Consider the following 18,842-nt stretch of genomic DNA (forward strand, 5'->3'; position numbering starts at 1 on the left):
TCTCTTGTGGTTCAGAAGCAAGCATCACGATCATGATTTTCATCAATATCAGCATTTTGGGTACTTATGTAGCTCCCATGAAGTCACATTTACCAATGGCCAGGAATCATCTTCTAGGTTTTATGTATAGCTTACAATTTTAATTCTTATAAAAACTTATGAGGTAAATGTTTACACAGCAGTAAAGAGCATGGACTCACATCAGACTGCTTGGCTTCCAGTTCTGCTCCACTGCTTACCAGGTATATATGATTTTGATAAATTACTTCAATTCTCTGTGTCTCAGTTTCCTCATGTGTAGAAGGCAGTAATACTAGTACCTACTCCATGAGATATTCTGAGGAACAAATGAGTTAATATATGAAAAGAGCTTGATATAACTTTTTAATTGTGGCTTTTTATAAATGGCAGTGTTAGGATGTGGCTTCCCCCAACCATGATTATTTTATGCTGAAGTCAATGTGGAAGAATTATTGTTTAGGAACCTTTCTGTAGCATTCACCTTTTCTTTGCCATTTTTATGAAAGAAAGTAGTATAGTCATGATTTGACTTGTTAGTATATTTAGTTATTTTCTCTTTTTTCATAAGACTACAATATTTTGGAGGGGAATGATTTTAAATAAAACATTCTTGTAATGAGGGAAAGTTCAGCAAGGTTTAGAGGATAATAGAATTCCTGTGTTAACACTTATTCTTAAGTAGTGAATGCCATCCTCATTATAAGTTGTTTCAAAAGATGTACTTAGTTTCTGAAAATAGTGGTTGACTTTTTAAATTAAATTTTCTATGTATTTAGAATTACTATTGAATAAAACGTCACTTTAATAAACAAATCATTAGGTTGAAAATAAAAAAAAAACTAGCTTTGTAGATATTTGACTTATAACAATCTAGGAAGAGTGTTTCATGTTATAGATTTATGAATTTCTAATGTTATTCATATTATCCAAACCATGATCTTTATTACTTTATATATAATCTAGAAAATGCATGTTGATTTTAAAATCCCCCTAAGCAGCAGTCTCCATGAGAAACCTGGCATTAAAGATTTGCTCTTAACAATTTAACCTCTAAAAGGATTGGTAAAGTCTTTAAAGGGAACATAAGTATGGACTTTTAGGGGGATAGAGGCAATTAATATATCATAATTCAGAAAATAAATAAAACAACCAAACACAAACAACCAGCCAGAGTTGGATGAAGGGAAGGAATAATGTCTGTCTTATGTTAAGAGCTAGACATGCCCTCAGTACCTAATAAATAACCAATACATTTCAGCTTTTGAGTGGTAGTGCTCTTAGTTCCTGACAGGTTAGTCTTCATTATAGATTTCTTTTTTATACTTTGCATTTAGCTCCCTTAAGCAAATTTTCTCTGTGACTGTGAAAAGAATGTGACTTTGTAAAAAGATTTATGATCTATACTGCATTTATGATGAAAAAAGTTTTGATTAATAAGAGTTGTCTATTTAATTATAAAACTGCACTTTTGGTTTTCAAGTAAAGTAGTGAGAGACTACATATATCTTCAATGCAGTTTGTTATTCTATTCTTTAAAGTACATAATTTACGGCCACAACCAACAGGTAAACCTTTCAGATAAGTTGAGAATGGATGCCAGTCTCCAGGTACTTTTAAGCAGAAAATACATATGTGATAATAGTTGATGGCCAAGATGATGTCTGAAACATTAATGCTCTCATTATTGTCCTTCATTGCTATTTATGAAAAATCTGAGCAATGTAGTGTTGCTGATTGTTTTTTTGAAAGAGAACTATTTTCCAGGCTGTGTACCACCATGAGCACAATGAAACACTGCGTTGGAATGCCCACAGTGAATGTCTTTCTTAGATATGCATTAATTTTAAAAATTCACAATCAGAAGTCTACAAAGCAATACTTTCTCAACACACACACACAATCCGCCTTTCAGAAATAACTCGTAAAGAAGTTTCACCACAGAGCAACACAGCCATCTAGAAGACACAATAACCAGGGCCTAGGAATGCATCTATCGCTGAACAGCTAGCTCAGTGTCACTTTAGAGATCTTTTGAAAAATGATATTTAATGACTGCTTACAAATGAAATGTGACACATCCCACCCATCATTTTACTTTAAGGTAAAGAATATCCTTCTAAAAAGTGCTGAGCTGGGTGCTCTAAACAGAGAAATCCCTGTTATTTCCAGAATGATGACAAGACCAAGAGCCAAGCAGAACATTCATACCCAGCGTGTAAAATGGGGTGAAGCTACTCGGGCTCCATGAAGTGCAGAGAAAAGAGGAGCGTAATAATGCTCCCAAGATACTTCTGCTTTTGCCACAAATAATCCTGTCTAGAAGTTTCTGGCAGTTATTTCCAGGAAACATTTTAAACAGCTTGACCCTCTGCAACCTGAGGCAGCCTATATAATGAAGTCAAATGGATATGGTTTCAAGTCCTTGAACTTCCATTTTCTATCCATGTAATGCTGTGTACCTTATGCAGCCTCCCTGAGCCTTGCCTTTCACATACGTAAACATGGTGGAAAGACTTATTTCCCAAGGAAATGATGACAGTTAAATGAGCTGATCCATGTTTATCTCCTGGCTTGTGATAAGCATTTCATATTGGCTCTCTTTTACTTCTTGGTGGAAAAGAGCTAATAAATAATTAAGCCAAAACTTTCAAGACATCGAAAAGTACCATCCCAGATGTATTAAACAAACAGCTTATCCCTGCCATGCCCAACTGTAGAAAGACTAGATATCTTCAGATTAGTGCACAATAATAAGTGCAATTGGGTGCTTGTGTTGTGCTGGGCCCTTTGCTAAACCCTTTACATACTTCATGCAATTTATAACAATTATTACTAACCATTCCTACGATATAGTTGTGGTAATCACTTAATCCAAGTTTATACTGCTATTAAATGAGAAATCTGAGACTTAAATCCACTTTGTGTGACTCAGGATCCATGCACCCAGCAGTTAAGCATACTGTTGCTCCATCATTATTAAAGGTAAACAAGGGAAAAAATTCTAGAATCTCTTTTGGGCAAAATTGCCTCAATAGAGGCCTTCAAGTCAACGTACTATTTTCCTTCTGTGAAAACAAAACTCTGTTTCTTATATTCAAGCTCTAAAACTTAGAATCTGATATACAGGCTTGGTCAGAATTTATTGTCACCAAAGTGAATAAGGATAAAGGTTGCTTTTCTTCTTTACTTTTTTTTGGTCTGAGAAATTTAAAGTATTCACGTGAATATGAAAAATAATATAACAAACACCCATATTATGTTTGGTCATATTTATTTCCGGTCATTTATTTTTTGCTTTTCCTAAAGACAAAAACAGTATTGGTATAGCTGAAGTCTACCTTAATATTGCCTTTGGCATCATTCCCTTTCTTATCTCCATAGAAGATATAATTTCCTAAGTTTAGTCTATGTAGGCTGTTTTCTGTTACCATATCTTTCCTGCCCAATTATGGTCCAGCCTCTGGTTAAGCTCATCCTATAGTCAATTTCCACATAGAAAATGGATTGGAAGGTCATGTGGCTGGGAAGAAAATGTACCCATGGTAATCTCTAAGCTTAACCTACATCTGTAATAGACCTGAAGAGTATCTTTGGATCTGGAGTAACCCAGACAGATCTAATGTGGGAAAGCCCTAAATCTCATGAGGTTGATTTAGAGATGTGTCTGTTCTTGTGCTTTCTTGTCACCTGAAAAAGCATCTGCTGTACCACTGATGCTTGGCCAAGAACAGGTGTGGCATCTTCTGTCCCGCTGGCCCTGAGACCCTCCTGACCCCTTGGTCCATCTGAGGCAACAGTGTCTCTCAGCAGTACTTACCTCACCTTTGAGACTTTGCACCTGAGTTACAAGTGCAGTCAACTTTCTTCCGTGCCCAACGACTTTTATGCTAGAGTGTTTATGAAATGTCATCACTTCGATGAGTGCAATTTCACAAATATTGATTAAACACTTGCTAAATGGCATAGGCACCCATCTGTGGCAGCCCAAAGAAAAGACATGCCAAATGGGAGGACATGCAAGGAGAAATACTGATATTCTGGGAAAGGGTCAGAGGTTCATCCATATGAAAAAGTCTTGTGTCTTTTAGAACCCTCTTGAAAAAAAAATCATAGCATGTCAGCTATTCTTTAGGTTGAAAAGACATGTGGCCTTATTAGAGATAGGCAAGCTCAAGTGGATGCTCAGAAAAAATACATTATCCCTGTGGATATTATCCATGAACTTCCCTGAAGTTTGAGAGACATGTGAAATGTTAGAATACAAAAGGCAGTATTAGATTAAGAAAGAATGAATCATAGCTTAAATAGATGCCTTTTGTCTGCTCAGTGAGAAAGCAGATATACCAACATATATTTTAGGGCATATTAAGTTCCCAGGTTGAGTGAAAGAGAACAGGGGATCATTGCATTATGTAAAGGTATAAAAACGCCAGAAATAATCTCAGAAACAAGTTATTTTCCTCAGTAAAGTGTTGGATGTTGGATGTGTTGGATTATTTTTCTTTTCAAAGAAAAATAAGTAAACAGCTTCACATATGTTAATATTCTGTGGAAACTGCAATGGAAAAAAAATGGCCTTGAGTTGTCAAAACAAAGAAATGGGAAGCCTCCCAAGAAAAACAATAGAGTGAGAAGAGCAATATTGAAACAGGTGAAGAAAAGAACATGATGTGTTGAGTACAGAAAAATTATTGAAGGCATACAGACAGAGAAGGACTGATAAGGAGTGAAAAGAGAAGTAATTCATAAGAAATTCAAGCTCACATCAAGGCATAAAGCCAACCCAATTGCAAATTTTGTCAGGTTGCAGCTGGGAGAGGGAGAAGGCAGAACGTGTTCAGAAGATGGAAATTTTTATCAAAATGTGTTAATTCTGGAAGAAAAAGAAACATGAGTTTGGTAACAGCTGGGACCTTTACCTAACTCTTCAGACCTCTCTATGCCATCAAAATGGCTGTTAGGTTTTGGCATTAGGAATAAAAAAAATGTGATAATAAGTAAACAAATTTCAAAAGGATATTAAGAATTTCCCTTCGATTATGGTTTTTATGTCAATCAAAGACATTCTCACAAGTGATTCAGTGAGGTCAGAGTGGCCCTGGGACTGAGGAAACTGACAGTAGTCAATGTAATAACCCTCTGCAGCTTCTGAGAGATGGGAAGGGGAGAGTGGAGTGGTCCTGGAGTCACACTGCCTGGTTCTGATGCAGCTCTGTGACCCGTGCTGTCTGTGACTTAGCACATTAGTTAATCTCTTTAGGCCTCAGTTTCATCTGTAAAATGTGAATAATAACAAACGAGTACCTCATAACATTGCTTTCAGGGTTAACTACGTATAATCAGTGCCTAGCATTCTGTTTTAAATGATGTGCTAGTTGTGTTTTCTTTCTTTATCTCATTTAAGCCTTATAAAAACATACCCAGATTAGTTTTATTATTTCCATGTTTTGGAGGTGAGAAAATGGAGCTCAGAGAAAATAGCTTATCAAGAGTGACATGTAGTCTGCATTTGAATTAAGGTTTTTCTTGACCCACATCCATGTTCACTGTACCACGAAGCTTAGCATCTATAACAGCATTATTGGGAAACTTCAGCTGAGTACAGAGCTAGGAGCTTGGTTCTGGAGACCTTTGGGTATAATGGAATGATATGTCTGGGTAAGAAGTCAGTTGAATTGACTTTAAACTGCACTGAGAAAGCTACACAAAAGGCATGAGGGAGGCATGTCCTCCCCTCTCTGGTCAGACTAATGGGCCTTTTTTGCCAGATGAGTGATTCCTTTAATGGGCACCCAATCCAGACTCTTCACTGTGGCCAATAATAGAAAAAAACTTAAAAAACATTTTTTTATCCCTCGATATGTGCTAAGCACTGATAGAGTTTTATTATTTATTGTTTAGGGAATCTTTTTGAGCTGGGTACTGTTATTATCAACATTTTATGCATGTGAAAACCCAGGATGGTAGGTAGCAGAACCGGGTTTAGGGAACAGGGTTTAGCTGGCCTCGTCGGCAATCTCTGACCCTCCCACAGTGTCTTTCTCTTGGCGTTCATGGACTCCTTGGCTTCGAGACCATCTGTTTATCTTCATCTCCCAATGCTTTCCTACTGGAAGGGTTTACTCCAGTCAAATGGCTCTCCTCACTTCCACTAAAATACACTTTATGTTTCTGGTTGCTGTCATTTTCCTTTGTCATTCACTTTAGTATCTTCTTTTCCATTCACCCAATAATTTCTTCCTGTCTTTGATATTCTTTCCTGAGCATGCCCAGCCTGGTTGTCTCTTATCCCAAGACCCATGGCCCTTGCTATTGCTTTACTGGTTTTACTATGATCACTTGCTACAATGTATTTGTAACCTTGATTATGTATGCCTTTTTCAAAAAGATTTTAAAGCCTTCGTGGTATCTTAAAAAAAAAAAAAAATCCTAACTGTATTTAATATCATGTTACATATAGTCTTAAATTGACTAATATTCTGATCAAATGAAATAATCAAAATACTTATCATAGCTTGTGGCTATTAGAATAAAATTGCTTAAATGTGTGGTAGAGAAAAAGGAATGAGCAAAAGAAAATAGCCAAGAAAAACTGAATAGTAATGGAAGGAGTATACTATGGAACCACTTGGGAATTGATATTTTGTTTAGAAGAATTAGGTCAACTGTGTGCCAGTAATCTTTATATATGTAAGAAAAAGCATTAACTAAAAGGACTGGAAAATGTATACATTTGTATAGCCACATAGCAGCATTCCATTTCTTTTTTAGTACTTTAATGGATTCGAAGAATGAACATTTTTATATTGATATTATTTAGTTATCTTCTTCCAAGTAAATGAGAGAAAAGTAAAATTAATATTAGATTCAGATAATTTTCTACATTTTCTTAGAGTATTTGCTTTAAAAGGAGTAGACAATTTCTAAAGTTTTTTTCTTTTCTTTTTCTTACTATTTTTGTTCCAAGAACATAAACTTTATTCTCCATAGCTTTGCTATTATGGTGTGAAAAAATCCACTTCGCTAGACTTTTAGGCTATTATTTAGCTAATTTCTTTGATGATTGAATTCTTTTAGTAATAACTAGAGTTCCTTGTCAGAAAATGGCAGAAAATTGATTTTTGTTAATTTTACTTTACTACTCACTAGTTACTCCTTCCTCCAAATTCTAATTCATGACCTTTCTCAAGAATATGTAGACTCCACTACTGTTTCATTTAGTGTTAATAGAGGTGGTCCTTGTAGGAGGACCTACTGTGTAGTTACTGCATAATTCTCTTGCATAAAGCAGAGATTTAAAAACTCATGCCTAATATTAACAGATTCTAACAAAAATACCAACAAAGTGAGAGCCTTCCTTTTTTTCTGAACAGATACTAAGTGGAATTTCTCATTGTGATCCTTCTCTTTTTTATATTCCAAATGAATCAGGACTAAGTTGACCTTTAAGATTTTGGAATCTAAGAACTGTAATTAGATATTTCCCAGCCTTTATTTAAATTAAGGACAACTGAAGAAAGAGCAGGTGAAAACTTTTGTTAGCACCAGGAAATAATTATAACATCTTAGTGCTAATACCCACCCTCCAATGCAGTTGGCAATGCTATCATCCTCTGGTGATCCTTCTCAGAGATGGTTCTAAAGGTAGAATCTCTGCTTGCTTGCAGTAAATCTGAGGTTTGGGGGAAGGAACAGTGGGAGAAAGTTGATAGCATCTCCCAGTCTCTAAGACATGGGTATTAATTTGATGAACTTTCAAACAGATGTGGAAAGATGACTTCGCAAAGCCTCAAGCTGAGAATTTTAAATGACGCATATTACTAATAAGACATTTAGCTTAATCCATCTGCTTCCTAAGAAATGTGGCTGTTTTCCACAAAATACTCTTTTTATAAATGCACCATCCAGGATATTTGTGTGGGGAACCTTTCATTCTTTGGCAGATGAGGGGAGTTATGCTGCATGCCGTGGTTTGACCTGACGAAAAATCTGCAAAACTCACCTTCCTGTGTTTATTTTTAAAATCCCACTCTTGGGTAAAATATTTCCAGTGTTTGGTTTTATTAAATAAAAACAAGTAGATTTGGATTCAAATCCATATAGCGCTTGTTTCCTTTGCACCCTTCCTCGAGACTCCAACTCACTATTCCCTACCTCTCAGTCCTCGTTGGCATATCTGCTGTGTGTAACCAGCAGGCTCTTGATGAACCCCATCAGAGGCACTTTTGATACAGGATTGAGGTCAAGTTTTAATAAAAACAGGAAATTATATTTATCCACTTAGAAGAGTATCTGCTCTGTGCCATACACAGTGTCAGGTCCAGAATATCAATTCCACGAACTCAGACACTCAGTCGCTTTTATTTTGCCTCTGTTATCTTCCACAACTGGCATAGTGTTTGGCATCGTCGACGTGCAGGAACATTTTTTGGGTGAATGGAAGAAGACATGATGTATTAGTAAGAGTCACACCAGCAAAGAGATGTCACATTCAAAATAGGATAATGGGATGCAGATTATTTGCAAAGGGACTGTTTATATAGGTGAGGGCAGTAACAGCAGAGGGGCTGTTATCACCCAGGACTTGAGAAGAGAGAATCCTGTAGGAAAGGGCACCTTGACAGTTGAGTAAGCATACATTTTAACATAATTAGAATAGTAATGAAAAAGTTATTGAGTATCATAAGAAGCCTATGATATAGGTATTGTGATGATTTTTACAGATGAAAACAGGGAGAGAGAGTTTAAGGGATTTACCTAGGGTAACACAGCTAATAAGTGAAGGAGTCGGGGTTAGAGCCCAGGCAGTTTGTCTCTAGATCTGCTTTGCTGCATTGGAAGAGTCAAACTGTGGTGTAGAGCCATGCCTTTCAAATCTTCTGCGGATCTTGTTTGAAAGTATTTCCTGGTTCAGTTGGCCTGAGTTGGGACCTGAGAATCTGCTTTCTACCAAGTGCTGTTGCTCTGCTTGTGTAGCGAGGGATCGAGGACCTGGAGTTAGAAAAGTGTAGGCCAAGTCCTAAGGATAAGACTCTGGAAGCTCAGTCAATTAGTCTCTTTGGCTGTCCTTTTCCAGATGTGTGAAATGAGCAGGTCAAGTGATTTCTAAGACCCAGCCAAGCTTGTAAAACACTGAACTCCTCTGATTTCAGGTGCGGGAGGCTCCTTTCAGCTGTCATAGATACAGTTCTCCTGGTCCAGACTATTTAGGAGGCTCTAGAGAAGGACTTGATGTGGGCAGCCTCCTTCTTACAAGGAGCTGAGTTCAGATGACAGCACCTGAACTTCTGATTAAACAGGGGCTGCTTTGTTATCAGCTGTTTCCTTCCAAACCTGAGAGGTCTCCCAGCATCTGGTGCTGCTCCCTTTTGCCTCATGGATTCTCATTCCCTGTCATAGCTGATTAGGGAGCCGGATCTAAAAATGAAGCCTGAAATTCCAGGTACCACATTGTGTCATGTATGTTGCTCCCTGTAATTTCAGTCTCATATTGTAATATTCCTGCGATGGACACTCTAGCATCTTAAAGCTCCTTCTTTTAAGAGGTTTCCTATTATTAGATATGCAGAAGATACTTAACACCGTGTGGTATAAGTTATAAGCAGAATTAATGCTTTGCTTAAAACTTGTAATTTTCAAATTCTCTTTTCTTTTGCAATAAGTGGAGAATGACATTGCTGCCACAAGCACCTGCAAATGGAAAGTGATTCCGTCTTACTACTAAACATTCAAAACGAATGTGTTTTGGTCCCCGAGGTTCCCAAGCTTTCTACCTTGATTTGAGGGCTCCGGTTTCCACAGCTGTGTATACAATATGCAAAAATCTTGGACTTCATGTTGCAGAAAATCAGTCTGGGACCACAATACTGAGCCTTTTTCTTTTCCTTCTGTTTGCTTTGATCACGCAGTGCCTATAGCACATGCTCCATAAATTACGCAACAAATTTTTCCAGATGCAAAGCTCCTGCAACATTATGTGTATGATTTCCTTGCCATATTTTGACATTTTGAGTAATTTAGTTGCATTTGATGTCGCTCTCAGCCTAATCAGGCCAGAACAGCAGCGTTATCCCCCTGCTGTGCTTAGCCTTGCCTTCTGGAAGGTTGTGGAGAAGGATGCTTGCTGTCCTGTTACCATGTTTACATGATTCATGATCTCTTAACTACACCTAGTGTTACTTATAAGTAATGTAGGTATTTCGAAGGGATAATCTTTTATGTGTCCATTTAATTTCTCTATATAAACAAATCATTATAACTGTAGAATAATCTTTATATTGACAGTATTGCCTTACCTGGCTTCTGATATTTTCCAGTGTGATCTCAGGAGCGTTTTTATCATGTGCTGCTGATACTCAGAGATTATTCCTGTTTTGATTTGATAGCCGCAGACTGGTATGGCTAGCACTTAACCAGGGATGAAATTTTGAGCTTGTTAAAGGATAAGAGATGCAGTAGTGTCAGATATTGTTATAAAGGTTGTGGTGAGTATGGAGAGAAGAAAAGTAAGATTCCAAAAACAATTGAAGAGAGGCTACCTCCTGGGGGAACACAGTTGCTTGCTCTGTACCTCTGTTTCTATGTTTCTTGGCCACAGGCCTTATTTCCTTGTACACTCACAGAATCAGATGTAGGTGGAAGAGGGCTTATTAAAATTCTAGGCAGAACTTCTCTGGGGTTATATTAAGATTGGGAGATGGTGTGGATTCTCTGTTACTAAGAGAGTAAACGCTGTGTTTAAATGTCCCTGCTGTCTAGTAAAAGCAATTTTCATGTGATTTGCTTGTATCTTATAGGAAAGGTATCGTATATAGCTAGTGGGCTGGTTTGAGATGTTGAACAGTCTGAGGTGTGGATGCAAATTTGGAATGTTCTTATGAGACAGGCTGCTTCCCCTCCCCACTTCTTAACTCTGCATCTCTGGCTCAGTTGCCCACAAGGTAGGCTGCAGCTTTCCCAGGCTTGTGGGGTTGGGTGGTGTCCTCTGGGTCTTGTACGCTTGTTCCCCAGAGCAGTATTAGATGGACTAGAACATGCTGTATGTTTTTTAATTCTGCTCAGGCCAAATATTTGGTAACCAACTCAGTTGGGCTGTGGAATCCTGGGCCTGGGTAGAGCTGTATATAAAGACTTAGATCTTAAAAAACCTCAGAGTCCAGAATGGAATTCTTCCAGCAGGCGGCCTGTTCTTCGGATTCAGATGCACTTCTTTGAAATATCGTTGGCAGAAGGAAAAAAAAAATAAAGTTTTGAATTTGAGGATGAGATTTTAATAATTGGGAGTCTTAATTGTCGTTTTTTCCCCCTGCAAGTCAGCTCCAGTGATGACTTTGAAATGGCTATTTATGGAAGATTGAGTGCTGTAGCAAATGATAGATTATCGTGAAATAGCAGATCAAATAAATATGTCTCCTGAAATGATAAAAACTTTATTACTAGAACATCTTTTCTCTTTAGGGCATATAATTAATTATGAACCAGGCATGAATAATATATTTTATAGTACTTTTGTCATTTATCTGGGTTCTGTGTTTTATAAACACAGTTATTCACTGGTAGTCTTTCAATTCTGCCTTTATTACATGATGATCTAATAATTCAGAATGAGAAATTACTACACTTAGAACTTGGCAGAGATACAGCCAAGTTTTATAATGAATTTTAGGTTGTCATCTGTGATAACAAATGTGAATTATATGGCACGTTAGCTTATGTTTCTTGGTTCATTTTTATATAATCTTTTTGTCTTACTTTAAAAGTTAAATGCTGATTAGATAAAGAATTTTATTAAAATTCGCATAAAGTTTAGAGAATTAATAATACATTAATTTCTGTGAATTACGTATCCTTCCCTCAACCCATTCTCTCCCAGCCTCCTCAGAGGTAACATTATTCTGAATTTTGTGTCTGTTTTCCTTTTCTTTTCTTTATGGTTTTACCCCATATGTTTGCATCTCTAAACAATAAATTTGTGTAAATTGAATCATACAGTGTACATTATTTGGTGGCTTGCTTTTTTCACTCAACATTATGTTCCTGAGATTTATCTTTCTTGTGGCTAGTAGCTATATTACATTTATTTCTACAGCTGTATAATATTCAGTAAAAACCATATAGGCTGTAATGGCTGTGTCACTATTTATCTAGAATACAATGGAAAGAAGTTTGGTTTTTTTATAGTGCCTTTGTGAACATTCTTTACGTAACTGATGCATTTCCTGATCTTTAAAAGATGATATTATTGATTATCAACTTAATGGTCAGAGTATGGTCTGTAACATTCAAATCCTTTAACATTTCTTTAGACGTATTTTATGGCCCCGTACGTAATCAACATTTATAAAAGCTTTATGTGTTTTTTTAATTTGTGGGTGCAAATTACTACATATTGTATTCTACCAATTGTCAAAAGTATTAGATAGGGACACTTAGGAGTTCCCTAACACACTTTCAAGGGATTTGTGGAGTCAAAACTATTCTTAGTATTATTATAAGACATTATTTGTCTTCTCTCTTGCATTCTCCCACGAGCGTACAATAGAATTTTCCAGAGGCTGCATGACATGTGATATTGCAACAAAATGAATGCAGAAGCAGATAGGAGAATACAGCAGTCATCCAGTAAGCCAGATATTAAAGAGATTAGTAAAAATTAAAAAACAAAGCCCCTTTATCACTAATTTATTTTTGATTTTAGAAGATAAAGTTATTTTTTATAAAAGTTATGTAATATGATAACCTGTAATGGGCTTATTGTAATTTTAAAATGAGCAATCAGTAAATATTTTCTTAAAATTTCAGTTTTAACTTCTTACACAGTAAATATCAACAGAAATAACCCATATAAACAAAAGCTTTTAGGATTCTTAATAGTTTTTCAGAATGTAAAGAAGGCCTGAAATCAAAATTTTGAGAAGCACTGGTTTATGAGATCAAGCTTCCTACTATGTTATTCAAATCTTTTGTGTTATGATTGATTTTTCTTTTGTTTTTTTTGACTTAATTACTGAAAGGTGTTAGACTTTCTCCTATTAATATGAATTTATTTGTTTCTCCTTGGCGTTCTATCAGTTTTACTCTATATATTTTCAAGTTGTTCTATTGGGAATAAACAAGTTTACAAATGTAATCTCTTCCTGATGATATGAATCTTTTATTGTTGTGTAGTAATGGTTTTTGTCTTAAAGTATATTATGTCTAAAATTGTCATAGCTATACTGGCTTTTTGGGGGTTAATGATTGCTCGATATATTCTCTCTTTCTAAACTTTTTGTCCTTATATCTCAGGTGTGACTCTTGTAAACAAATTTAAAAATTATTCAGTATGTCAAAAATACAGTTACTTTCTCATAACATATGCTATTATTATCATGTATTTTATTACCGTCTTGTTTTTATAAATGTGTCTCTTTGTCTACATACACACACATAAACCTCCAGTATTTAATGTCAGTTCTTCAGTTCTTACTGACCTCAGTCCTCCTATCTATAGTCACTTTTACACGTGAAAAATATTTCTCAAATTTTCTGAAGTAAGTATATGATGGTGGCATACCCCTTTAGTTTTGTATGTTTAAGCTATCTTTATTTTACTTTAATTTTTGAAAGTTATTTTTAATCTATATTAATCTATACACCTATATTTCTGGATTGACAGTTATTTTTTTTCTCAGCATATTAAAAATAATGCTCTGACTTCTATCAAAGGGTCACCAGTCAGTCTATCACTTCTTTGTTATATAATCTGTGTTTTCCTTTTGCTTACTTGTAAGATTTTTTCTTTTGTCATCTGCATTTTCATCTTGGTAGATGAGATGTGGATTTCTTTTTATTTATCCTGCTTGGGATATGTTAGAGTCCTGAACCTGTGGATTGGGCTTTTTGCTAATCTGGAAAATTTGTAGCTATTATCTGTTTAAAAATTGTCTTTACTCCATTTTTTCTTATCTTTTCTTCTGCATCTCCTATCGAAGAATGTTAAGCTTTTTCACTCTTCCATTTCTGTTAACCCTACTTTCATATTCTTTTTGTCTCTTTATATTGTATTATGGATACTTTAATTAGGTTTAATTCCACTTCACCAATTCTTTTGTCACTTTGATTTGTTGTGTTTGGTAAACTTATCCATGGAGTTTTACATTTTGCTTATACTTAAAAAAATTCTATTAAGGTATAATTGACAGATAAAAAGTATTATATATTTAATATATACATCATGAATTTGTGATCAGTATATATTGATATCATCACCACCATCAAGGCTACAAACATGTCATCTATCACCTCCCAAAGTTTCCTCCTGTCTCCTTTATTATAATTATTATTTTGTGGCAAGAAGATTTAATATAAGATCTATCCTCTTTGCAAGTTTTAAGTATATAATCTAGTATTCTGTTATAGGTTTTATTTCTAGAAGTTCTTTTGGTTTTTATTCAAATCTTCTTAGTCTTTAATAGTCTTTTCTTTTTTTATATTTACAGATTCTTTAGACATTACAGAGAAAGAAAATGTAAAATACTCAGGAGCACACACCTTAGGCCCTCGGGCACCATGTTTGTTGTGAGAAGCTCACAGAACCGAGTCCACGTAGATGTGCTCATCTCCCCTTCTTGCCTGTTGTATTATCAGATATGCTCAGTATGGAGGGTTGTAGGACACCAGGAGGAAATGTTTAGATCTAGGGATGTGAAATGTTTAAGTTGCAAGATTCCTCCCCTAACATAATAAATGAATGGAGTTCAAATCTTTGGGTTATATCATTATGACATAATAAAACCTTGGCCCCATCTCTGTTCTTCTGCCTCAGTATTCATGATTGGGAGAGTAACAGCCCCTCCCTTAGCATGACCAAGATTCTGATGTCCAGGTGTTGTGGTTGCAGCTCAGTAGCAGACCAATGGCTTGATTTGTTGCATTGGTACTCTAGGATTGATTCTGAAAAGTGCTCAGCTGTAGGATTCCATGGAGCTTTGTAGGAAGCTAGCCTTCAGGCAACCAGTCCTAGACAAGGTAATTTCTTATCACTCAGTCATTTTAACATACTAACTGCATATCATTCTTCCAAAGATAAACATTTTTTCTCCCACATTGTGGCATCTCCGAAATTGGGATGCAGCTTGCAATTGTAATTGTCAGTGTTGCTTTTGTGTGTGTGTTAGATAAAATAATGCTGCATTTGAAAATTAATGGCTTTTTAGATTTGATAAAATACGAGAGTTTATATTCTGTTTCAGATAACTCCCATTTATGAAGTCTTTGTGGATCTGCTTTTGGCATTTTTATTTATTTTCTCTGCAGGCTCTCTCATGGTGCTTTGTTTACTTGTGTTTTTTGTTTTTTGTTTTTTGTTTTTTTTTGATGATTACTCTGAGCTCATACTTCTTGGAATTTTCCCGTGCTAATGCTTGGTTGCCTGGGTGGCATAATCTGTGTTTGCTTCATTTGCTTGGAGGATAGTGTAAAACCTAGGATTTAAATTCAAGTTGAAGTTGTTTTGCAGAATTCAGTGATATGAATTCAAGCTGTAAAATCTTATGCTGGACAGTTTATGATTATAAATTCTCAGTGGAAAAAATTTCCCCCTTATTCAATGCTGGAGTCTAGGGCGGTTAAATTTCCTTGCAGTGCCCTTACAGTGAGAGCATAAATAACCCTTTAGAATCCCAGCTTTATGCAAGGGGAGAGTCTCTTGTTGACTGTCCATCGTGAGTGGTCATTGGACTTCTTTCTTTTATTTTTAGCGACTACAAGTCCAAGGACTAGAAAGCCGTACTGCCACCTAGGCTAGAAAATGCTCTCGTAGTCCCCCTACCTCTTTGGTGTTCCAGTTTTGGTCTGTGAGAAGTACTTACTCAGCTCACCAAAATACTTGCAAACTGGGTTTTAAAAATATTTTATCAACCAATTTTGTTTTACCATGGGAGGATCTAGGTGCAATACTGCAGAACAACAAATTTACTCCTTTCTGTTCCTAACTACAGATATAATATGGACTAATCTCTGTTCTGTGACAGTTTAGTGGCTTTTGAACCACTGTTCCATGCCTTAAGGAACAATCCCATCTTGGAAATCTCACCCACAATCTAGAAACGAATCTGTACCACATCCTGTAGTTGGTCACAGGAAATTCAGGATCACATCTGTCCTGTTGCCATTTAACACATTTCTTATTTCTGTACACACCTTCCTGCAGGTTGTTAAATGATTATGGTGATGTGAAGATGTCCAGGGCATAGAGAACAAACATCTTTGTCAGTGAAACTTTTAGTTTTGGAACAAGGTAAATAACTGCCACTACAAGAAACATTATCTTTTAAAAATTGATTTTAGATTACATACATATTTTTGTTTAAGATAAGAATGACAACTTGGCCATTAAAGTATACAGTATCAATCAAGATATAATTCTGTAGGGAAAACTAGAATGAAAAAGTAGAATGAAAATATTAGTAGAAAAAAATGAATTGCAAAATTTCCAACCATAAAGAAGAGCTTGTTTGGGTACTTTTTAAACAGCTTTATTGGGATATACCACAATTCATATATTATACAATTCCACTTTTAATTTTAAATTTTTCTTCATTTAAACACTTTTGTTTATGTATATTTGAGAAAAGTGATGGTGGATTGTATACGTGGCACTGAGTGGCAGGGTAGCTTCCTTTTTCCAGAGCAGCAGGTTATAGCCATTCGAAAATGAAAAAAAGCTTTTGTAACTTTATTCCAATAGCTTGTACTTAGCAAATTTAATCAAATACAAATGCATAATAGAAATCATTGAAGATATTCTGCACAAAGACATTGATTTTTCAGCAACAGCTTATATTAACACTGGAAATAATTAAAATATTATGTAACATTTGTAAACATATATAAACATTTATTGAATGTCTATTATATGTCAGATACTATTCTAAGCAATTTAGTACTGTGCTCCCTCATTTGATCCTTACAACAACTGCATCAGTAGGTACTATTACTCTTTCCATTTTCCAAGTGAGGAAATTGAGGCACTTATCCAAGTTTGCACAGCTAATAAGTGATGCAACCATGGTTCGAAGTGATTTAAGCCAGCTTAAAACTGCTATTAATGATTATGCTAAGCTGCTTCTCTTGCAAAATAGTGTAGGGAATTAAATTGTGGCTTTTAAATATGAAAAGTTTTTTCTGAGTCTGTCATACATCCTATAAATGGAAGTTACAGTAAAGATTAAATGAAAATTCAGCTTTTATCCCAAATTCCAGACCACCTCTCACTGTCACGAAGCTTAGCCTGGTTTTTACTCATTTTTTTCCTTAGTTCTGGTGACTCTACTTATCGGTGGGATTCTTTTCATTACTTCTAGATTTATTAAGGCACATATTAAGTTTGGGCCATTTTATTAGAAAGGAAAAAGCAAATTTATAAGGAGCATAGTTTTTTATAACAGAGGAAGCATTTCTCTCCCTATGCTGAAACTCGGTCTTGTTTTTTCTCCTATTATTATTTTACTTCTCTATTGGATGCTCATTTTCATTTTTTTCTCGATTTATTAATATATATTTAATAACTTTAGACATATCATTAGGAATGAAATAGCAAGTTAATAACACGAATATGTTTTATAGTAGATAAAAGATATAGTTTTTTTTCACTATTTAGACTTTAAAAATATTTAGCATTTTCAAATAGTTAAGTGGTATTCAGAAGCCAATGTGAAAGCTACAATGCGACATTCAGTGAAAAACGAGTCTCCCTGTTCTTCCTATTCTACCTATTTTTCTCAATAGAAGTGACCACTCTTACCATGTCATTGAGTTGTGAGAGAAAGCTTTATATCTTCAGAAAATCATTCTATCAAGCTTAGTTTCTTAGATTTAGTCACTTTTAAATGAATACCCATTGCTTGCTTTGTTTCAGCATTGTAATGGTCATAGTCCAGTGCCTTATGCTGTCCTTTGTTTTCAATAACAGGTCATCAGATGTTGTGCTGTTGTTCCCCTGTGTTTAGTGTATTATTCTCTACCAGATATGGTTTTCTTTGCATTTACACTGTGTTCAGTTTGCTGAGAAGTCCTTTCATCTTCAATTTATGCTTTTTACACACTTTGGGAATATTTTGGTCATTATTTCTTTAAATATATATATTTTTTTCTGTTGTATCTCCTCTTCCTCTGAGTTTTCAGCTGTATGCATGTTAAAAAGTTTGATGTTTTTCATATTATCAGTGAGATATTATTCATTTTTAAAATATTACTCTTCAGATTAGATCATTTTTTTGACCTGTCTTTAATTTTACCCATTCTTGCCAATATACTGTTAAGCTCACCCAGTAAATTTTTATTTTAGATATATTTTTCAGTTGTAGAATTTCTGTTTAGTACTCTTGAATATAATTTCTTTTTTTATGCCTTCCCCCCAAATATTTGTTCATTCATTATGAGCATATTTTCTTAGCATAGTTATAATAACTGCTTTAACTTTTTTGCTCCTAATAACACTTGGGTGTCTAAAGACTGCCTTTTGTCTTGAGTCTGGGTCACATTTTTCTGTTCTTCATATGTTAAGCAATTTTGGAATGTATCTTGGACATTGTTAATGATATGTTAAAGAGATTCTGGATTCTTTCATATTCTGAAGAGTATTGCTTTTTTTTTTTTCCATTTTAGTTAGCTTGGATGAATTCAGGCTTCCAAACTGTCTATTCTGCAATAGAATGGCAGCTGAAATCTCTGTTCAGATTTTATAGCCTTTATGGGGCTGTTTGGAGTTCTGCTTTGCACATGGATACCAGAAGTCAGCAAGATATTTGGGGAGAGGTTATATGCAGAATTGGGGCAAT

General features: G+C 35.3%; 1 protein-coding gene across 8 annotated transcripts in view; it reads left to right on the plus strand.

Moving 5' to 3' along the window:
- The window catches only part of TMTC1 (transmembrane O-mannosyltransferase targeting cadherins 1), a 476,780-nt gene that overhangs the window by 279,409 nt on the left and 178,529 nt on the right, over positions 1-18,842 (plus strand). The gene's annotated exons all lie outside the window — the stretch shown is intronic.

The sequence above is a fragment of the Pteropus medius genome, unplaced genomic scaffold (assembly GCF_902729225.1).
Source record: "Pteropus medius unplaced genomic scaffold, Ma_sr-lr_union100, whole genome shotgun sequence".
NCBI lineage: Eukaryota > Metazoa > Chordata > Mammalia > Chiroptera > Pteropodidae > Pteropus > Pteropus medius.